Source organism: Delphinus delphis, chromosome X (assembly GCF_949987515.2).
Source record: "Delphinus delphis chromosome X, mDelDel1.2, whole genome shotgun sequence".
Classification (NCBI taxonomy): domain Eukaryota; kingdom Metazoa; phylum Chordata; class Mammalia; order Artiodactyla; family Delphinidae; genus Delphinus; species Delphinus delphis.
In genome coordinates this window covers 92,234,717-92,258,289 of record NC_082704.1, presented here as the reverse complement: position 1 = coordinate 92,258,289, position 23,573 = coordinate 92,234,717, and the positions used below count along the sequence as shown (strand labels likewise).

The 23,573-nt window shown below is 48.7% G+C and overlaps 1 long non-coding RNA gene across 1 annotated transcript; it reads right to left on the bottom strand.

Moving 5' to 3' along the window:
• Positions 1-11,432: 11,432 nt before the first annotated feature.
• On the bottom strand, positions 11,433-23,510 carry LOC132418590 (uncharacterized). The gene is made up of 3 exons (XR_009518023.1): positions 23,440-23,510; positions 14,200-14,390; positions 11,433-13,579 (listed from the first exon to the last, which is right to left on the bottom strand). It is a non-coding gene; the product is annotated as an uncharacterized lncRNA (long non-coding RNA).
• Positions 23,511-23,573: the final 63 nt, after the last annotated feature.

Sequence of the window (23,573 nt, the reverse complement as noted above, 5' to 3'; positions counted from 1 at the left end):
AAGCTGGCATGAAGTGAGAGAGTGGCATGGACATATATACACTACCAAATGTAAAATAGCTAGCTAGTGGGAAGCAGCCGCATAGCACAGGGAGATCAGCTCGGTGCTTTGTGACCACCTAGAGGGGTGGGATAAGGAGGGTGGGAGGGAGGGAGGGAGACGCAAGAGGGAAGAGATATGGGAACATATGTATATGTATAACTGATTCACTTTGTTATAAAGCAGAAACTAACACACCATTGTAAAGCAATTATACTCCAATAAAGACGTTAAAAAAAAAAAAAAGACAGCTGACATGTATCCTTTGCCCCTTTTTCTACCTGTCCTCCATTCTGCTGGCTGGAACGTGGACATGGAAGCTGGACCTGGAGCAGCCATCTTCGACCAAGAGGTGACCTTGGGAATGGAGACCATGCGCACTTGAGTGACAAGATAGTAGGAACCCCGATCTCTAAGGACTAGGTGGAATAGGGCCACCTTACCAGTCTTCTGGACTTTTGTGCATGAAAGAAGGAAACTATCTTGTTTAGGCCACTGTGACTGGTTACTGTTACTTACAATTGAAAGTCACCTTCATTGGTGCACATAACAGATGCCATGAGAGGAAACCTCTAAATGATTTGGTACCTAGGGCCAAGGGCTGAATGAGGACTGCCAGGGTCCCCTAGAACATGGGTCTAGAACCAGCTGAAGTCAGGTAACCCTCCTAGGCCTCGAAACACACCAGGAAAAGCCGGCTGGGCTTCAAGCTCTTTCCACAACCCATGGGGTTGTTTAAGACATTGCTGACAGGCTAGCTGCTGTTTCCAGGCTCCCCTGAGGAGCTAGATATCATCTATCAAAGCCGACTGGATTCTAGGTGCCCAGGAGAGACTGAGGTCTCCTGGTGGCAGGTGCTAAAGGTCTAGCTTCAAATTTAGGTCTGTGCTGAGGACCTCATTAGGGCTGAACTTTCATCTAATGAGTCTAATATTTGTTTATAATAATAGATACCATTTAATGAGCGCTCCCTATATGCTAGGCAAAGCGGTGAGCACTTAGCACCCATGATTTCATTTACTCTCACAGCAAGTCTATACAAAAAAGTTTCTCTTATCAGCAGCATGAGAAAACAGTCTCAGAGGGGTTACAAGTAATGAGCCCAAGGTCACACAGATAGCAAGCAGAGGAGCTGGAACTTGGACCCAATCTCGGTGATTCCAAAGCTCAGGGGTTAACATTTCAGTGACCTTCCGGAAACCAACTCTCTTCCCTTCCACCTGACTGGAGCCAGTTCTCCAAGCTGGCACACTTCCTCTCCCCAGGGGACAGAAACCTAGGACACTCCCAAAGATCTGGCAACTTCTGCCTGGACGGGGTTCTTTAGCAAGGCCACAGATGAAAGAGAACATGCTGGAACAGGCTCGGGCAAGAGGGCAATGCCTCTGAAAGGGGTTTGTAAAGTTTCGTTGGTCCAGGGCTCAGAGAGGGTTGGAGAAAAAGGATTATTGGCCCAAAGCCACCGCAGCCACCTGTGCAAGGAAGCTGGGTGTATGTTTGTGTCAAGCATAATAGCGAGCGAATCCAGCCAGGGGTAACTGCTCTGGGGAATTTATCAATCTTGGAAGCATCCCAGTTTTCATGTGAATGATTGCTAATTGCTCATTCTAGAAAGCTAGAAGCCCCTCTCTCCTCTCACCTTTACCTTCACCCCACTCCCCACCTCAACTTCCTGGCTTGCAAACCACCAATTAGGAGGCAAGCTGCTAATTAATACTAATTAACAGGGCTACTTAAAGCAAATGCTATTTAAAAAGCCAAGTGTTTATTACCGAGTTAAATTGGAAAAGTCATGCCAAGTTTAAGCGGCTGCCCTGATGTCCTTCCATCTATCACCTTTCTTTCCAGACCCTTCCTCCTCTGGCCACTGCATGTATCGCTCTGATGTGTCTCTGAAGATGGAAACCCTGCCTGTCCAGATGGCTGTCATCAGCTGCCTTCTCCTGGAATAAATGCTTTTGTGGAAGCAGAGGACCTTGAGGTCAGTCTACTGAGGATGGTGGTGGAGTTGGAAAACCTTACGGGGTCTTCTGAAGGTAGTCTTGGGGGGTCTGGGTCTTGCAGTCCAATCTGGACACCCTCATCCCCAAACCCTACTGTGTCCGTGAGTTTCTATACGTCCGAATGAAGTCAAATCAGAGACATCCACGAGATGTTTCCGGCTGTCCAGGCACACGGAAGAATGGTACTTCCTGGCCTGCTGTGGTTGAGTGGAGCCATGTGACCAGTCATGGCCAATGAGTTACGAGCAGGAAGTGACCCTGCTTTCCTTTGCCACTATGGATGGGGATATTCTAAGTAGCAGCCCATCAACCAGTGTCCTGGAGTGAGGGCAAGATAAAGCAAGACCCTCAGCGAACCCCAAATGGGCATATTGTGTGTGTGTGTGTGTGTGTGTGTGTGTGTGTGTGTGTGTGTATGAAAAATGAATCTTTGTTGTGTTAAGTCACTGAGAATTTAGGGGACCATTTACTACTGCACCAGAGCCTAGCACTTACCATAGTGGTCCTTAACCTCTTGGTGTTTTGGGTCCATTTTCCAGTTTGGGAGTTCTTATTAACATACTCGAAGGGATTAGGAATCTCACAGGACACTAAACAGGTCTACCGTGGACACGAGTAACTCCCTACTTCAGTTTTGCAATGTCTTTACAGGCACCCACAGCTATGACTCTTGAGCTCTGCACGCTTGGCATTAGTCAGTGCTCACCCGTTGCAGATAATCACCATTTCCTCAGAGCTGGCTTGCCACACGCCACACCTCCTTCCCATGCTTCCAACCGCAATGCCTGACCTGCTTAGAACCGTGTTCTGTCTGACATGGCGCCAGGAGAGTTTCATTCTCCAGTGTTACTCACCTGTAACGTGGGAACACACCTCTTCCCCCAGGCAACCGTGGCTACCCAGTACACTTCCAAGCAAGCGATCCCAGAGATCACAGGAAAGAAAGGCTCCCGAACCAAGATAGAGAGCTCAAATCACACAGGATTGTGAAGCCACTGAAAATACAGCGAGACACAAAGAGAGGTGCGGCAGATTCAAACACTTAGGACAGGGTACCAGCATCCTGCATCCTGGGGTGGGCGATGCTTTGTCTTTCTCTGCTGCCTCCGCCTTCCCCGCTGATGGTGTGGGTATGAAACCACAGTTGAGGTTTGAGGTGCACAGAAGTCTGGAATGTGCCTGGGGCCAGTGTCGCACTCATGCTCAATTGGAGAGATGCAGAGACAGCATGCCCGGCCATGGCTGCCCGTCTCCAATTAGCCTGGGGAGCAGCCAGGGTTATTTGCATTTCTTGGACACATGGGGCCAGAATGAGTGTTACCAATGGGTGGCTGAATATTGAGTGCCTCATATGCCTCATGTATATTTAGTTTATTATGAATATTTAGTGCCTCGGGTGCCTTAAATATATTTAGCGCCTCATGAATATTTCGTCTCTTGTATATTTAGTGCTTCGTGAATATTAGGAATCTCTTGCTCCTTCCACCTCTTTTTATCTCTGTTCACCTATCTGCTCTACGTCATCTGCCTAACGTCTATCCCTGGTTACGAACTTACTTATCAGTGACATTTTATCCAGCCCGCTTGTTTACTTGTCTTCCGTGGCAGACTTGGATATTCTCAAACAGTACAGCAAAAACACATTACGTCAGTTGTAGCTAGAGCTAAATTGTCTGTCTTGGTCAGAATTTTCTTCTATGACGTCTACGGGGTGCTTCAGCCCATTGCCCGTGCACTTTCGAGGCATATGTACACAACCAGCCAGCAAGGTTGGCCTTCTTACGCTTACTTTCCATATGGGGACTTTGAAACACAGAGAGGTTTAGAAACTTTCCAGAGGCCACACAGCTCATAAGAAGCACAGTCAGAACTTGAACTCAGATCCATTGAATGTTCTCTGACATCACGTTTTGGGGCTTTCGTCTCCACAGCATCAGCTTGATGCTTCCCATCTTATCGCCTCCACAGCTTCTACTAGGGTCCAAGCTGCTAGCACCCCTTCACCGGGCTACTGCCATGCCCAACTCGGCCTCCCCTCCCCCTCCCACTAATCCAATCTATACACAGTTTCCAGAAAACAACACACATCTGATTACATCACATCCTCACTTAAACTCTCCAATGGCTTCCCTTTGTTTTCCAAGTAAAGATCCATGACCTACAACTTACTACAAGGTCAGCACGGTCTGGCCTCTGCTGACCATCCCAGCCTCTCTCTCACGCTGTCCCCCTCACTGTCTTCTGGCCACACACCGATCCCCTATCAGTTCTCAAATACGCCATGTTACCTCCCATCACAGGACATTTGCACATGCTGTGCTTTCTGTCTGCAATGCTTTTCCCTTCGTTCTTCATCTAGTTAATGCCCACTTGTCCCGATATCTCAGCTTGCATGCCCCTTCCTCCAAGAAATTCCCCTGACGCCTCTAGTCTAGGTCACTTTCCTAGTGTACAAATTCCTTCCCTGCAGAGGACCGGTGTCAGTTTACCATTATATTTGCATTGGTGTAATTATTTACTAGCCTCTTCCGTGACCTGCAAGTGCTCTGAGATCAGTGACATTAGGCCTTTGCTCCCCACTGTATCTCTAGGGCCCTCTCTATAGGTATTTGTTGTTGTCAATACAGATTATTTTCCTGGGGAAGTTGCCAGAGCCCCTGCCTCAGCTCATCCTCAGCTAGTAGTCCCTCTCTCATGAGGGAGAGGACTACCTCTTTGCCTTACCTGGAATCAGAATTGATGGCCATCTGTGTAGTGTGACCTCAGGTGTTCTCAGAAGTACCCTCCCTCCCATTACGCTGCTGAAAAGTTCCATGACAAAATCATGCCTTTGGGATGGAGTCTTCTGTGAAAATACAAATCTCTCTGAGAGAAATTTCACATAAAGCTGTAGGACCTACTGACCAGAGACTATATGCCAGGCACTTACCACCCATAATGCATGTTAGTTATCTCTTGCTGTGTAACAAATTACCTCCAAACTTAGAGGCCTAAAACAGCACACATTCATTATCTCACAGATTCTGTGGGTCAGGAACCCAGGTGTGGCCTAACTGGGTGCCTCTGGCCCAGGGTCTCTTGTGAGGTTGCAGTTAAGGTATCAACCAGAGCCAGAGGCTCTCCTGGGTGGTGGTTTGGGTGGGGGGCGGTGTCTACTTCCCAGCTCACCCACGTGGCTGGTGCCAGTCTCGGGTCTTCACTGGCTATTGGCTGGAGGTATCAGTTCCACACCACCAAAGGCAGCTCACAACATGGCAGCCGGCTTCCCTCAGAGTGACTGAGCAAAAGAGAGGGTGGGCAAGATGGAAGCCAAGTCTTTCTATAGCCTAATCCCAGAAGTGACATCTCATCATTTCTGCCATATTCTATTTCTATTCGTTAAAACTGAGTCAACAGGTCTAACTGACACTCGAGGGGAAGGGATTACACAGGGGCATGAATACCAGGAGATGGAGGTCGTGGGAGCCATTGGAGAGGCTGCCTGCCATACATCAGTTCTCATTCTCCCAGCAGCCTTATAAGGGACTTTTGTCTTCATTTCAAAGGGGAAAAAGCTGGTTCAGAGAGGGTAAGTGTGATGGTTAGATTTTATGTGTCAACTTGGCTAGGCTATGGTGCTGTTGTTTGGTCAAACCCCAGTGTAGATGTTGCTGTGAAGGTATTTTGTAGACATTATTAACATTTCCAATCAGTTGACTGTAAATAAAGGAAGTTACCCTGGATAATGTGGGTGAGCCTCATCTAATCAGTTGAAGACATTAACAGCAAAACCAGTTTTCCCAGAGAAGAAGGAATTCTGCCTTAAGACTGTAGCATAGAAATCCTGCCCGAGTCTCTAGCCTGCTGGCCTGTCCTGTACATTTCAGAGTCAAGACTACAGTGTCAATGTGGTATATATATATATACAATGGAATACTACTCAGCCATAAAAGAGAATGAAATAATGCTATTTGCAGTAACATGGATGGACCTAGAGATGATCATACTGAGTGAAGTAAGTCAGCTGGAAAAAGACAAATATATGATATCACTTATATGAATCTAAAAAAAAGTGATACAAATGAACTTATTTACAAAACAGAAACAGACTCACAAACATAGAAAACAAACTTATGGTTACCAAAAGGAAAAGGGGGGGATACATTGGGAATTTGGGATGAACAGATACACACTAGTACTGTATATAAAATAGGTAACCTACAAGGACCTACTGTATAGCACAGGAAACTATATTCAATAACTTGTAATAACCTATAATGGAAAAGCATCTGAAAAAGAATATATTATGTATTCTTTGCTGTACACCTGAAACATTGTAAATCAACTATACTTCTACAAAACAAAACGAAAGACTACAATGTCAACTCCTGTCTGAGTTTCCAATCTGTTGGCCTCCCTGTGAATTTTAGACTCAAGACTGCAACATCAATTCTTGCCTGAGTTTCTAACCTGCTGGCCTGCCCGACAAATTTCAGACTTGCCAGTCCCCACAATCATGTGCTTCAAATCCTTAAAATAAATCTCTTTATAGATTTAAACATAAATTTAAATTTAAATATCTATATCTATCTATCCATTTATCTATCTATCTGTATCTCCTATTGTTTCTATTTCTCTGGGCAACCTACTGGTACAATAAGTTTTCCCAAGTCATATCGTTGGTAAGGGGCAAAGCAAGGAGGTGGAGAAAGAAGTTGAGAGCATAAAACAGTCATTCAATCAACAAATATTTACTGAGTAATGTGACAGATCATGTTTTCCAAAGATGGCCATCACAGCATATCCCAACCCTTATGCTCTTCTTATAATGTGATGTGGAAACTTCTCCCATGAAGAGGTGGGCTCTATGTTCTCTTCCAGTGAATCTGGGTGGGTGTGGAACTACACAGAAGTGACCCTATTTGATTTCTGAGCCTTTGTCTTAAAAGGTGACACCACTTTTGCCTACCCCTCTTGAGATGTTCACACTTGGAATTTGGCAGCCATGCTGTGAGGCAGCCCAAGCTACCCCATGAGGAGAGAGCTGCTGCTGAGGCCATGTGTAGGTAAGGTGATCTGGCTGACAGTCCAGCTGGGGGTTCCAGCCAGCATCCAGCATCCACCACCATATAGGCGAGTGTACAAGCCTTCAGACCGTTTCAGCACCAGCCTTTGAGTCTTCCCAAGAGAGATCCCAGCCATTCTGGAGTGGAGACGAGCTACCCCTGCTATGCACTGTCTGAATTCATGACCCAAAGAAACCTTGAAGGGTCAAAAAAAAAAAAAAGATTGCTGTTGTTTTAAGTCGCTAAGTTTAAAGGTGATCTGTTACACAGCCATAGATAACTGGACCAGGCCCTGTTGGAGGCCCAAGGGATACACTGGTGAGTAAGATGGATCTGCTCCAACGGGGCTTTGTGTTAGGCAGCTCGGGCTGCTATAACAAAATACCACCGACTGGAAGCTTAAACAACAGATATTTAGTTCTCACAGTTCTGGAGCCTGAGAAGTCCAAGATCAAGGTTACGGCCAATTCAGTTCCTGGTGAGGACTCTCTTCCTGGCTTGCAGATGGCTGTCTTCTTGCTGTGTCTTCACATGGCAAAGAGAAAGAGAGAGATCCCTCTGGTGTCCCTTATTATAAGGGTACTAATCCCATCATGAGGTCCCACTTTCATGACCTAATCACTTCCCAAAGGCCCCACCTCCAAATACAATCACATTGGATGTTAGGGCTTCAACATGTGAATTTTGGGTGGACACAAACATTCAGTCCACAGCAAGTTTACATGCCAAATGAGGGAGACAGTCCAGAATCACATAAACAAACAGGTAAATAACCTATCAATGCCACTGAGAAAATGAAACAGGGCCATGTGTTCTGGAGGTACTGCTCAAGCTAGAGTGGTGAGAGAAGGCTTCTCGGAGGCGGTGCTATGTGGGTTGAGATGTGAATGATGGGGAGAGGCAGATGAGCAAAGAGGAGGGGAAAGGCATTCCCAAGTGAAGGGACAGCAAATTCAAGGCTCAGAAACAAGGCCAAACTTGAATGGGGCTCTTTGAAGGATGTCAGCAGCTGGGAGGTGGCAGAGGGCAAGGGGTCCGGTGGTGGTAGGTCCCACTGCCTGAGGCAGGGATAGAGGACTTCATTGGTTGAGAATAAAGCGCCAGGACTCTTTCATGTGTCCCCTCACAGCCAACCTGTGGGTGGGCGGGTTGTGAGGTGTGCGGGGGGGGTGAGGAGAGGGGCGTACAGGGCAGATCCAGTACTCCAGGAAAGGGGATCCTGGGAGGGGTCAGCGCAAGCGGCATCAGAGTTGGTCCAGCCCTGCCCAAAGCCTGCCCTGTGCCGGCTGACCTCCACTCTGGGGTGGGAGTGGCAGAGGGATGCTCGCGAATATCAATGGACTCTTTCTCCTTTCAGTAAACTCAGCAGAACCCTGGCCTTTGTCTGGGGCCCCTGCTCCCCGGGGAGATCTCATAAAGGGCCTCCAGCAGCAGGCCAGAGCTAAGGATGGGGCAGTCCGGGCTGTCCTCACAATGGCAGGGTGAGGAGGTTAAAGCCTGGTGTCAGCTGCTCAGAATCTTGTCCCCAGGGCTTTTCCTGCTTTTGTCGTTTCTGGTCATAGGTGTGATATTTGATGGGGGCCTCTCTGCAGTTAACTACAGAACTCGGGTAGCGGGCAGCAAGGCTGGCCTTGGCCAAGGCTGCAATGGACTGGTGAGCTGCACTGGGGGTGGGACACAGGGGAGGGATCTGAAGCCTCCGACTGCACAGTCTCTGGGCTTTCAGACTCCCAGCTCCATGGGCTCCATGGGACTCATACATTTGTGTCTTGCATCCCCAATATCTTAGGCAGGGAACCCGCAACTGCCTCATGTTGTGGACGATTCTTGTTCAGCAAGTGTGGTGGGGTTTTGGGGAAAGGAGCTTGCCATGGGAAGACACTGCTGGGGGACTGAGGCGACTTCACACCTGGACTCTCCAGGAATGGTGAGTGAATGCACTAAAACTGCACATCCCCGTCAACGGCAGAAGGATAGATAACCCGTGGTCTAGTCGCACAATGGAATACTACTCAGCAATATAAAAGAAGACATAAAGCAATATAAAAGAATGTATATAAAATATATAAAACTAATATGTATTATATCATATATATGTTATATATTATAAAATATATAAATAATATGCTTTATTCTTTATAAATTAAAATATAAATATTTCTAGATTTATTTCTATATTTATATTCTATACAGTATAAATATATACAATGTAAATATATTTCTATATTTTATATTAAATATAGAAATTTTAATATTTATATATTACATATAAAATTATAAATATATGATTATATAATCATCATGTCTTTTCATATATTCTTTATATATAAAAGAATATATAAAGACTTCAATAACACGAGTGAATCTTACAGACATCATTTCTGCGTGAAAGAAGCCAGAGTGAGATGCTGTGGGATTCCATTTATAATAAGTTCACAGGCAGGCAAAACCGATCTATAATCAGAATAGCTAGAAGTCAGAATAGTGGTTCCTTATGGGGGCATTGATGGGGCGGGGCATGAGGGAACCTTCTGGGGCAGGTGCTGGAATTGTTCTAAATCTTGATCTAGGCAATGGTCATGTATGTCTCTACACACATATAAATTCATTGAGCCGATCATCTAGGATCTGTGCACTCTACCATATACATGTTACACTTCAAGAAAAAAAAAAAGAAAGTTAGAAATGACCTGTCCAATGGGAGCTCTGCTACCTGCCCCCCCACCAACACGCACCCTGCTGCTGAGAGGAAAGTGCTGAGTGCTAATTAGCCCAGGGGCTCTTGTAGGGACTATTCAGGGAGCCAGGTTCCAACTGTACTGAGGATTTTAAGCCTCATTCTCCAAAGGAGCCTTTGGCTGGCACCTGGTCCCTCAATTCAGTTCTGTTCCTGTCCACAGCACTTGGGCTGCAGCGGGTGGCGTGGGGAGGCTGCCCTTGAGCACAGCAGCCAGAAAGCCCTTGGCCCAATTACTAAGCCTCCTCTCAGTACCTCAATCACATAGGCAGGGGCCAGGGGCCTAGGCTGTCTTCATGGCGTCACCTTTGCCGGTGTTTTCTCCATCACTTCCTCCCCGCAGCAGAAAGCTGGCTGTGGCTACATGACCACAGCCTTCCCCTAGGAGCTCCTCACTTTGCTAGTTTGGCTTCCTGAATACCAGTACCTATACTTTGCTGTTTTGATTGAATATCTGGAGTTTCTCCGGCCTGGCCGTCCCATCTTGAATTGCCTTCCCTTCCATATAATCTGCCCACCGCAGACACAAGTCCACAAACAAATGCCTCTCCAGAAGGGACTCCAGGCTGACCTGTTCCTGAGTAGTCTGGGGGAGGTCCTCAGTGCTGCTTTGCATCTTGAAGCCAACAGGAAGCGAAGTACTGAAAACTGAAGGCATATGGGTGAATGACTCACTCGGCAAAGGACCCTTCCCACTGGCCCTGCAAGCTAGGGCAGGACTAGGAAGCAGGGAACTTTGTCCAACCCACCTGACATTTGCAAGGGCCACGGATACCAGCGCTCCAGCATCCTTGAGAGGGATGATGGAGATAGGTGGTCCTCCTCAAATGTCTCCTCAAAATTGACCATCTCACCCCTGTAAACTCACCAGTGTGGGATTCCGTGCAAATCTAGAAGTATTGATCATGAGGAGATACCTAAGAAATACAAGACACAGTTCCTAGTGCTGGAGCGCCTCAACATTTATTGAACGAGAAAAATGGATAGATGACTTCCAATGAGCCGTGGAATGATTGAGTGCACTCACGTCCCTCCACTGTCTCTCCCAAAGCCCCCGCTAAAATGACAGTGATGGGATTTTTAAAGAAGGATCTAAATCCATAAGGACAAAAAAATGAGAGAAGAAAATTACAGCCCTTGAAAGATGTCATCACATTTGGGAAGCCAGCAGGCAAATGGACGAAAGGTAACTGACTCAGCGGACCAGAGAATGCTGGAAGCCAATGGCCTGTGGTGGGTAGAAGCTTCAGGAGGCAAGCTGATTCGGGCAGCAGAACCCGAGAAAGTCTGAGGAAATGGAGGTGCCAGGTACTGCAGAAGGTACAGATAGGCTGAAAACAGGGTTGTTTGCACGTCTGTTGAAGGAGCAGTGATGTCTCACTGCTAGGTCACCTCGTGCCCATCCCCCACTCCACGAGAGCCTGGGGTTCCCTCTTTGGAGAGACTGAACAGGAAGGACTCTAGACTCAGGACCCCATGCTCCGTTGACTGCAAGGGTGCTATACTGAAAGCAGGAGGTGCTGTACTGGAAACAGAGTTAATAAATGATTATCGTCATCTTAAGCCACTAGGTTTTGGGGCGATTCGTTACGCAGTAGTAGATAACTAATAAAGAAAATAAACGATGAATCCACAAAGTAAACAATGAATCTAGGATTTAGAAAACTGGAGATCCTAAATATGGGAGAGGGGCGAAATGAATTCTCACTTGGATGCTGAGGGGAGATCCCAGGGGTGTCGCTGAGCAGCAGAGGTAGAGCGGAAGCCAAGACAACCACAGTAGGAGCATGCGGGATCCTGGGACAGGGTCTCAAAGAAAAAACACCAAGAAGCTGAGGAGTTTATTTGAATGTATCCAGAAACTAAACAAACAAAAAGGAGGTAAGAGATAAATATTAACTCTAAAGACAACAAAAGTTTGTACAGTGAAGGACATGTATTCCAAGCATACTACATGACATGGCAGGGAGTACGTTTCCATACTTATAGACACTGAATATTGATTTAACAAAAAGAAGTGATACAATGTTATTAGGATAATAGGGGCAAGAGACAGTCTAGGGATGAAGAGAGGGGAGTTAAATTTGATTTTCAAGTAAAACACCAATGGTGGATTTGTTTTCTAGGGCTGCCAATAACGTACCGCAAATTGAGTGGCTTAAACAACAGAAATGTATCGTCTCGCGGTTCTGGAGGCTAGAAGTCCGAGATCGAGGTGTCGGCAGGGCCATGCTCCCTGTGAAGGCTCTAGGGAAGGATCTGTTTAAGGTCTCGCTCAGCTTCCGATAGTTCCTTGGCTTGTGGCAGCATAACTCCAATCTCCACACAGTGTTCTCCTTATGTGCATGTCTGTGTCCAAACTTCCCCTCTTTAGAAGGACGCCAGCCATATTGGATTAGGGTCCACCCTAATGACCTCATCTTAACTTGATCATCTGCAAAGACCCTATTTCCAAATAAGGTCACAATCACAGGTACTGGGGGTTAGGACTTCAGCATCTTTGGAGGGGACACAATTCAACCCATAAGAGATCGTAATGTCTAAGGTTAACATATCAAGAAATAACGGTATAAGCATGATATTTAGAAATAGGAAGGTAAATATGAAGACAGATTAGAGAGTGGAAAGTGGTTCCTTGTGGGTGGCAGAAATTGAGCTCGAGCCAATGAGGGCTGCTGCTTTTTCTTTTTTTTCTTTTTTTTTTTTTCTGGGACGCGGGCCTCTCACTGTTGTGGCCTCTCCCGTTGCGGAGCACGGGCTCCGGACGCGCAGGCTCAGCGGCCATGGCTCGCGGGCCCAGCCGCTCTGCGGCATGTGGGATCTTCCCGGACCGGGGCACGAACCCGTGTCCCCTGCATCGGCAGGCGGACTCTCAACCACTGCGCCACCAGGGAAGCCCTGCTGCTTTTTCTTTATGAGCCTGAAAGGACTGCCTGACTATTGAAAACATGCACATTTCTCACCCACCTCAATTATCACACTTAGCACGTGTCATTGCAATATGATTACTCATCTGTGGTCCACACAGGACCATAAATTCCTGCAGGCTGATAACAATCATAGCCAACATTTATAGAATGCTTACTGTGTGCCCCCCCCCCAATATTCTAAGCAGCTCACAGCAGCCCTGTGAAGAGGTATTGTTATTACTCACCATTTCAGATGGCAGAACTGAGGCACAGAGAAGTTAAGTAATTTATCTAAGGTCACACAGTTAACTTGAAGAGCCTGGATTAGAGAGGCAACACTACTTCTATTTCGGATTCCTTTTGGCGTTCCCTATATTGCTGAGTATGGAGTCACACCACCGTAGGTACACGATATCTGTTAGAGGTAGGAAGAAGGGGGTGAAGGGGCCTCTTTGTCTACTTATCTTTGATGAATGTGTGGTTGTCCTCTCTCCCAGGCCAGCCAAGTCTCATTACGTCAGCACTCCATGCTCTCCTCTTAGGGAAGGTGTCTGCCCTCATGCCCTCCCATCTGGGTCGCCATATTCTTTTTCATCTAGTCCATCCCACTCCATGACTGCAGCTGATTGGGCTAGAAAGGGCCCCTGACCCCAGACCAGCCAATCAGAGGCTGCTCTGGGAGCCAGAGTGTGGCGTGCTCTGGTGAGGAGACAACTTGGTCAGTCCAGTTCTTCCTCCTGGGAAATGTTTCACTTAGCTGCACAGAGAATCCAAGCCACTCAGCCATGGACTGAAGGCAGCATCAGTCTTTCCAGGGTTGGTTAAGTTGTCAGAAGCAGAGAATGACTGATGGAGGGAGAACAGAGAGAAGCAGGACCGAGTCACAACCCCAGGAGAGCCATAGAGAAGATGCCTAGGGCTCCCTCAGTGCCCTCAGGCTGTCCAATTTTTGACCTCGTGTTGCCTCACAAGCACCCCCCTTTTTTTGAGATGCTTGAATCTCCTCCAATCTTGTAAACAGCCCCCATTGTCTGTGATGGCCTGTTTCTTACATCTGGGCATTTCTCCCTCCCAGATGTTTTCCTCAACATATCTTCCTCTATTTCACTCTTCTTACCTTTTTATTGCCCTCCCTCCCCCTCTAGTGCTCTGGCTAACCAGACATTACATTTTTACTGTGCGTTGTTTTTAATAAAGTCATGGACTGTCAGCCCTGTGAGGCACCTTTTAGATTAGTGCTATCCAATAGAACTTTCTACGATGATGGAAGTGTTCCATATCTGTGCTGTCCAAGACAGCAGCCACCAGACACATGTTGCTATTAAGTACTTGAAATGTGGCCGGTGTGACTGAGGAGCTAAATTTTTTAAACTATTTAATTTTAATCAGTTTAAATTTGAATAGCCCCATGTGACTAATGGCTACCGAGTTGGACAGTACAGTCGTTCCGTCTTCCGATCCATTACCTCTTTTTACAGATGAGTCTCTTCTTGTGAGTGTAAGAGCCGTATTCCAGTGGCTGCCTCCTCAAGTCACCCCCCAGCTATAGGACACAGCAGCACAGGACTGGGGTGACGGGCCCCCGCTGAAAGTCAAACGGTTGCATCCTCAGGACAGCAGGCCCAGGTAGACCCTCCGAGGCTCTCCGTGCAAGGGCCTGTGTGTAGCGGGGGTTGAGAGACAAGTCAGGTGATTGGGCTGAAGCAGGACGTCGTAACCTCAAGTTTTAGGGCCACCTCTTTGATCTGGGGGACTTCCTCAGAGGTGGTCAATGTGTTAGCCCCTGGGACAGAAATGAGCTAGGTGATTTCCGAAACGGCTTTAGCTGGACTACGTGGCCCAGATGTGGCCACGTGACTTTGCTCTGGCCAATGGCAGGTGAACGGAAAAGATGGACGCCACATCCAGACCTGGCCCATAGAAATCGCCCGTGTGCTCTTTCCCCTTCCACACCTTGGTACAGATGAGTCCAGCAGAGCTACAAGATGGAAGGAGCCTGGGTCCCTGAATCACTCCTGGAGAGGAGAGCCTCCTTTCCTTCGGGAATACCCATTTTGGACTTTATTTCAGTGATAATCTTCCGTTGCGGTAAGCCATTGCACCTTGGGGGGTGTATCTGTTGCAGCAGCCAGCATTTCCCTGACTATTACACCCCCAGAAAACAGACTTCCTCCTGGACGGGTTCTTATGTCATGGACGGTGAGGATTGGGGTCCCTTTGGCAGTGCAGTGAGGGTGATGTGGTCTTGTCAGTTGCCATCTGAGATCTCGGACGACAGTGATGCTCGGCGCCTGTGCTGAGCTCAGAACTGACTGAGTCTGGGCGGGGCCTTCCTGATCCTCCCAGCCTACCCTCCGTGTAGCCGTGGGCTGATAGACTCATGCTCCCGTCGCTCTCCTAGGTCTCTGAATGGAGGGTCTCTAACTGATGCCCATAAGGGAATGGAACCCTTCTGGGAGTGCAGAGGCCTACAGAACAACCTCTCTGAGGAGCTGACAGCCCTCACCCTCCACGTGGATAATACACGGACCATGTGAGGCTTCCCTCCTCCGGGGTCCACAGGCTGGACCGGTGGGTCTCAGTGTGAGGGACGGGGAGAGCGCCCAAGAGCTCATGTGACTCATCCTAATGTGAGCAGCAAGGAGAAAGTCAAAGAAATTGGAGTCACGACTTAAGTGAGGTCTACGGTGGGTATTTCCTGGCATAGGATGGAGGAGCCTGGCCAAAATTCCCTGCCCAAACTTCCCAGCTCTGAGAGTCACAGATGAAGGGCAGAGACTTTTTGCCTCGTTAACCAAACTAGGGAATACAAGAGGAAGACCAGGCTTGGGAGGGGAACTGTTGAGACCACTCTGGAGCACACAAAGTTTGAGGGGTCAGTGGGGTGCTCGCATGGATGCTCCTAGCAGCTGCATGGGAACGGGGACCTGAGCGGGCCGGATCAAGGAGCAAACTTGTGTCTGGGGACAGGTGACGATGGAAACCACGGTGAGGAAGGGGACTGTCGAGAGAGCTAAATGCAGGGCAGGAGGAGAAGAGACGTGGGAGAAAGGGGTGTCAGAGGAGCCACGGTGGGAGAGTGTGAGGGAGGAAGGAGTGGACAGCCAGGTGGGGCAGCGAGAGGACAGGAGGGCGAGGGGCCTGGAAAAGCCACTGCATCTGGTGACACGAGCTCATTGGCGGCCCGCGAGAGCGAAAGCTAACCCAGAAGGACACTCACTGGTTGGCAAGGGGAAGCCAGGTGGAGATTTAAAATTTATGGCACAGAGTCTGCAAAAAGGATAAATTGCCCCATCAGGACTGGGAGCTAATTGTATCACGTGGTGTGCCTGGGGCAGGGATGGTCTAGCGGTACAAAATACAAGCCCACTTGCACAAGCTTCAGTGAAAAGGGAGAATTTATGGGAAGAATATGAGGCTATCTCCAAGATCCAGGGACAGGAAGTGCAGCCGGTCTCTGGGGGCAGGAACCGGCCACTGGGGAGCCAGCAGGAACCTGGGCAGCTCCATCCTCTCCTTTCTCTATCTCTGCTGCTCTGAGGTCTCTGACCTCTGCTTTCCTCCTGGACGGCTTCTTTCTTCTCTCTCAGCTTTTTCTGTTGCTCTGTGCACACAGTGGAAAATGGCTGCCTCAGGTGGCCCTCCTGGTCTGTTCACTTCCTTCTCCTCTGGGCTCACACTGTGCCTGGCACAAGGCTTTCAAGCAGCCAACAAAAACTGCCTAGAACCGCCAAGGTGTCCCAAGGCCCTGGGAGAGCACCTGATTGGTCCAGTTGGGTCAGGTGTCCATCCCTTATCCAATCAGCTGTGGCCAAGGGAGGGTCTTGTGCCTTTGGGCCCCTCAGTGGGGGCTGGGGAGCAGCATCTTTGGGAAGGCGGCTCAGGCAGATTCTTGAAGAGGAGAATACGGTGGCTGTCATACTCTGATGTTCCAGACAGGCTGCGGGCCCCTGAGCCACCTGGAACAGAGAGAGACTCCTGAAGTCAGGCTCCACTTTAATGATGGTCAATAAACATGGAGGCCATGAGGGATGGGGCGTGTGCACCCACAGACAAGTAGCAAATGCGACTTTCCTGTGCTTCCTTTTTCTCCTCCACCGCACACACACCCAAGCCCAGGGATACAACCCAAAGAGCTCATCAGGGCCTCTCGCGACATCCAGATTTCCCCAGGCTCAGCTCTCATCTTCTTGGTTTCCTTCCACTACAGCCTGAGATGAGAAGAACTAACTCGGAGGGGGCTGCAGGAGAGGGGGGCGCAGTACTTGCCCTGCTTGGAATGGCCCTGACTCCACAGTACTGGGTCAGGCAGAGTCTCAACGGGAAGCAGTTGGGATAGTTTTGACGAGTATTTACATACAAAGGGACCGTCCACAAAGATGTGTGTGCTGGGGAACCACAGGGATAGCACAGGAAGCAGAAGCTGTTAGCAGTGGAGTTTTTTTTTTTTTTTTTTACCACCCTGGGTCCAGAGGTGAGTAGAGAAGGCCACCTTAAAATGAGCAGGGAACTTCAGTGGAAGGGTCAGTCAGCCCAAGCAGATTTCACAGGGAGGAAGTTGGGGAATAAACCTTCACCTCATTCTCCTCCTGCCCTATGAGTTCTTGACGGGGCCTCGCTGTTGGCTGGAACTGGCCAACGGAAAGCCACTGGGGGCGGGCATCAGTTCGCATCAGCGAACTCAGGTTGGAATCATGAGCTGGGTAGTGGGTTGGGTGCTGGTGACAAAAACGAAGGAGCAGAGTGGCTTGCCCTGGAGGAGCCCACAGTGTAGCGCGTGAGCCATGCGGAAGCAACATCTTTCATTAGCCCCCAAACCCAGCCATGACTGGCAGATGCAGTACTTTTTTTTTTTTTTTTTTTGGCTGTGTTGGGTCTTCGTTGCTGCGTGCGGGCTTTCTCTAGTTGCGGCGAGGGCAGGCTACTCTTTGTTGCGGTGTGTGGGCTTCTCACTGCGGTGGCTTCTCTTGTTGTGGAGCACAGGCTCTAGGCGCGCAGGCTTCAGTAGTTGTGGCACATGGGCTCAGTCGTTGTGGCTCACAGGCTCAAGAGCGCAGGCTCAGTAGTTGTGGCGCACAGGCTTAGTTGCTCCGCGGCATGTGGGATCTTCCTGGACCAGGGCTGGAACCCGTGTCCCCTGCACTGGCAGGCGGATTCTTAACCACTGCGCCACCAGGGAAGTCCTACATGCAGTACTTTAAAGTTGACCAAGTGGTTTATGTGCATTGTCTCATCAGATCCCCTCAACAATCCTGTAAGGTACACTGTATTATCTTTCCAGTTTTACAGACCAGGCTCAGAGAGGTTAGGTGACTTGCCCAAGGTCACCCAGAGGGTATTGGTGGAATCACAGCTAGGACTTCAAGTCCATTTCTACTGTCATTTGTACCCTGCCATCCACGGTCAGAAGGCCTCTCAGGCCTGTTCCTAGCTGGGCACGCTGTCCAGAATTGGGAACTTTGACTTTCAAGAGGCTAAACAGCTGAGCGGGAACCAGAGCAAACAGGAGTCAGAAATGGCACCGAGGAACTCTGTGGAACATAGGGCCCCCTTGTTTTCTGCTGCCACCTCCTGGGTTATCAATACCCTTCTATCTGTTCTTCTCTGCTTCAAATCCAAGAAGAATGGGGGTGGGGGGTAGGGGAACGCCCCCCCTACTCATTGCAAAACTGCATGATAATTTTGAAGATTTTTTTTTTTTTTTTTTTTTTTGCGGTACGCGGGCCTCTCACTGTTGTGGCCTCTCCCGTTGCGGAGCACAGGCTCCGGACGCGCAGGCTCAGCGGCCATGGCTCACGGGCCCAGCCGCTCCGCGGCATGTGAGATCTTCCCGAACCGGGGCACGAACCCGTGTCCCCTGCATCGGCAGGCGGACTCTCAACCACTGCGCCACCAGGGAAGCCCAATTTTGAAGATTTTTAAACAGAATTCACTTAAAAAAGAAGGGAAATTCTGACACATGCTACAACATGGATGAAGCTTGAAGACACGCTAAGTAAAACAAGCCAGTCACAGAAGGACAAATATTCTAGGATTCCATCGTTTGAGTAGTCAAATTCATAGACAGAGAGCAGAATGGTAGTCGCCAGGGGCTCGATGGGGAGGGGAGCATGGGGAGTTAGTGTTTAATGGGGATGGAGTTGCAGTTTTGCAAGATGAAAAAGTTCTGAAGACGGATGGTGGTGACGGCTGAACAGCAACAAGTGGACTAAATGCCACTGAACATTCAAAATTGGTTAAAAGGGTAGATTTTTTGTTATGCATACTTTACACAATTTTAAAAAATTGAATTTGATAAACATTTAATGAGCCTCTACTATGTGCTCTGCATTAGGAATTCAAAGCCAGAAAGCATCAGCCTTACCTTCAAGGTTGGCCCTGCCGGGCAAAGTGACGTAAATGAACTCACTGCAGTGTGGAAAGTGCAGTAATACAGTGTGGGCGGGACCGGGGCGGGGGTGGGGGAGGTGAGCCCAGAGTGGGGAGCGGCTCCATTGCTGGGGGGCTGAGTGAAGCCTTCTCCAAGGAAGAAGTCTCCGCCAGGTTTGCCAGAGACTGAGACGGATTCAAGGTTGGGCAGGAAGTGGAGGGGCCGGGGACACACAGAACATTCCAAACAGAAATAGCACGAGGGAAAATATAGAGGTGTGAAATAGCATGCTATTAAGCCTCCTCTCCTTTCTTCGTTGGGATGTAACTGAACTTGCGTCCCCCTCCCCCCCTTTTGTTTTACTTTTTACTATTAAAAACAATCTTTTTAAATTGAAGTATAGTTGATTTACAACGTTGTGTTAGTTTCAGGTGTACAGCACAGTGATCCAGTTATATAGATATAAAACTGCATCCCCTAATTCTACACCGATCGGTCTATGAAAGCGCTTCTCAAACCATCTCTGGTGAAAAACGTGTGTGTGTGTGTGTGTGTGTGCGTGCGTGTGTGTGTTTAATTTCCAGTCCCTCACAAACTGATATTTGCGGCCCTACTATGTACGATGATTATGGCGCTTATGCCACATGCCACTCACCGTGGAAGTTTGAACCCATCTATTTCCTGTTCAACAAGAGTCCACTGATCACCCGCTTGGATGTCACAGCAAGGTCAAGTTGCCTTCAGGCTTCCAGAATGGTTACTCTCAATTTCTGTGCTTTTCTTATTGTGGACCAGCACTGGTCCACGGACCACACTTTGAGTAGCACGGGTTTATAAGATGGCGAGTCCCTTAAAGGGAGGAACCATTTGTTTGTATTTTATCCATTCTTTGGATTTTTAGCAGACCACCCAAAAGATGTCCTCTCCTTTCCCAGAAAGGGATGCCTACCTATTAGTTTTCCCTGTGTTTTGTATTTGGAAAGTTCTGCCAGTATTAAATACTAGTATTATTATTAGCTTTGCGTCCACTATAGTGGATGTCATTGAATTAGAACTGCATAATAGGCAAATCTGCCTTAATAGGCTGGGATGTGGCTAAGAAAACATTTCGCGTCTGTGTCTGCATTCTCTGTTCTGTGGCCATCACATCACGTTCTCTGGCAATGGGTCATTTTGGAGACCTTGGGCAGGGTTCAGGGCAGGTTATTTGCTACTGATTAACACTTAATTAGCACCTTTTTCATGTAGCACAGCAGTGACTTTGTAAATTTAAAAATTTCAGGGGACCACTTAATGTGGAATTAAAGTACAAGTGCAATATTTAAGACGCATGAAATTGTTTTACGCATTACGGCATTAACTAGCTCTTAATTTATGCAGTGCATGCCAGCGAAGGGCAATTAAAGTGTAGCAGGGAAAAAAATTATAGATCTCTGCGTTGTCCTGTCTTTTCCTCTAACGATGCTTTTGAAGGCTTTTGCTACGTTCGTATCTCAACTCCTATTCTAGATTAGGAGTAAATGGTAAGTTCTGAGACTTGTTTGCCCCACAGGAATTGGCATTATCTCTAAGCTGACGCTACCTCTAACCATGATGTTCCTCTAGGGCCCAGAAATCCACTGTGGCCTCAGTGATTGGTCCAGGGATAGGCACATAACCCCACTATAGCCTTTGAGATGTCAGGAGACGTTTGCTGGAATTTATGGGAAAGTGAGGCTAACAGTGTCTTCCTTCGTAGTTGTTGGAAAGAGTGGTTCTCCTTTCCCCGGTCAGTGTGGTGTGAGGATGTGAGGTTGGGAACAGTGGCAGCCATTTTGTAAGCACTCTGGAGCTGCAGGGGGAGTCATTGTTTGGAATTTGGCCATAAGTCCAACACCATGGGAGGCCATATGGCAAGATGAAGAGAGACCCACTCCTGGAAGAAGTTGTGGCCTCTTCCGTTGCGGAGCACAGGCTCTGGACGCACAGGCTCAGCAGCCATGGCTCACGGGCCCAGCCGCTCCGCGGCATGTGGGATCCTCCCGGACCGGGGCACGAACCCGCGTCCCCTGCATCGGCAGGCAGACTCTCAACCACTGCGCCACCAGGGAAGCCCTGACGTCTGGACTTTTGAATTATATTGCAACCTATAAATATACTGCATATCCCACCTCCCTGCCTTTATTCATGCTGCTCCCTTTGACTGGAATGCTCTTTCCTTCCTTCTCCATCCTTCAAGTCCAAGTCCTAATGCCACCCGTCTAAGAAGCTTTCCTCGAGCTGAACCATGCTCAGGATGGCCAGAACCATGCCCCCCTCCTCTAGGATGCTAATGCCCCTCACTTGGAATTCTCCTTCTGCAAGGAGCACACGCTGCCCTGAAAAGCGTGAAGCTGCAAATGTGACTCTCCACCTCCCTTGAGAGGACCTAAGCTCTTTCTTCCGCCCCCAGCATTAGTGTTGCACCTGGTACACTGAGTCCGCAGAGTGCTGCAAACCCGTTCCTAGAAAGGAATGTTAGTGCGTAGTCGGAAGAGGAGAGAGTGCGTATGAGCATATGCTCTTCTTAGCTAGAGCCAGTAGGAGAAGAAAAAAACCTGGGTAAATGCTGCAGCTGGGTGGATTCCTGGGCCACTGCAGCTGCTGAGAGCCGGCAAGGACTTGCGATATGAAGGAGGAGGAGTCAGTTACGAGCCAGTCAGAATATTTGTCTGTCCCTCTGTTGGTAACTTACACAGACGGATACAGTCTCCAAGTACAAAGTCGAGGGCTAGGAAAGTAAAAGTTTCCCGGTCACCTCCTCCTTCCCATACTCTATGTCCTCTTAGCAGACGGGGAGCTGAGCTGCTCTGATCCTCCTCCAGCCACTCGGAGTCTGGTCAGGTGACAGCCTCACCGTCCAGCTAGCGCTACGGCGTTGGTGGTGGTTCCAGCCGACGGCTGAGCAAGTGGTGGTACTTGCAGCTGGCCATTAACGCCAAATGGGGCCACTCTAATGGGCTCCCTTCGCTGGGAGCTGTTCAGATCTGCACTGGCGCCTGCCAGCTCCCCTGCCCAATCCTGCTTCCACCCTGCTCCTTTCAGGGCTGTTTCCCCAATAAACCCTTGACACTCCTGAGTCCATCTTACACCTGGTTCCCAAAGAACCCTCCCCAGAGGTAAAAACTGCTAACTCTTAGGGGTGTATTCTTCCAGCCATTTTTTTTCTATTCATTTATGTATTTGTGTGTATATATACCACCTAAAGATTTGTTATAATTCATTTTGTTTTTACATAAATGGGATCGTACCGTGTATGTGAACTATTCTACAATTTAAAACAATGTAGCACATCTTCATAAACAGTAGACATCAGTGCACGTAGGTATGTCTTTTTATTTGCTGTATACTATTCCACAGTACGGCGAGCCCATTGTTACTTAACCATTCTTATACTGCTAGATATTTGGGTTTTCTACCTTCTCTTATTAATAATGCTGCTAGGAGCGTGCTATGAGCGGATTTCAAATAATAATAGCAATAAACTGAACACTATTCCAGACAGTTCATAAACCTGTATTAACCAAGCCTTTTTTGTGTTCTGATGCTTTGACATCTGGGGCTTTTGCTGACCCTGGAGGGACTGCCCCTCCCAGGATTTGCCAGTTCCTAGAGATAGTAAACAAACAACTTGTCTGGGTGTACCTTTCAAATGCAAACCAACCAATCCGGCACCTGCATCCCTCACCAGTGTCGGACTCTCACACTCCAGGCCACTATCCCCCTGCCCTGATCAGACAGCTAGGGACAGCCCCAGTGCCCTGGAGCCCACTGAGATTATTCCAACTAGCCGATCCTAAACCCGCTTACCCTGCCTTGCCTGTTCCTTTTCACAGAAACCACGATAAAGGCTCTTGCCCGCCAGTTCCCGTTCTCCCTCTGCTTCCTGACCAACCCCAGTGCTTCCCCGTGTGCCCCTCCCCCCGCGGCCTAGCCTGCCCCCTCCTCTTGGGATTTGTAAGTATAACCAATTATCTTCTCTATGGCCGTCATCGCCTGCTCTGTTGGCATCACCAGACCTGAATAACAATAAAACCTATGGGGCCTCCGAAACAGGAGGACCTCTCATTGGCAAGGTGGAACAAACATTTTCTTTTTCTCCCGAAGGTTCCAGAATGCTTTCACTTGTGAACTCTTTCTGGGCGAATGGAAGTGCTAAATGTGCTGGGTTACTTAGGGCAGACACAGAAAAGAACTTCCTGCTGAAGGCCGCAGGAATTTACCACTCACCAGGGCACGGCTCCACCCCTCGCTAAAGGAGGCCACGAGGTTCGCCCCTCCCCCGCAGGTCCCTGCAGACAGCTGAGGTCATCCTCACCTGAGAAGGGAGGAGGGGTGGGATTACCGCCCTCTGCGTTGCCCTGGGGCTCTGGGCCCGGTGACGCGGGGCGTCCTGGCGGAGGCTGGCCCATGTTCGCAGCTGCCTGCCGGGAGCCGGAGCCTGTCAGCTCG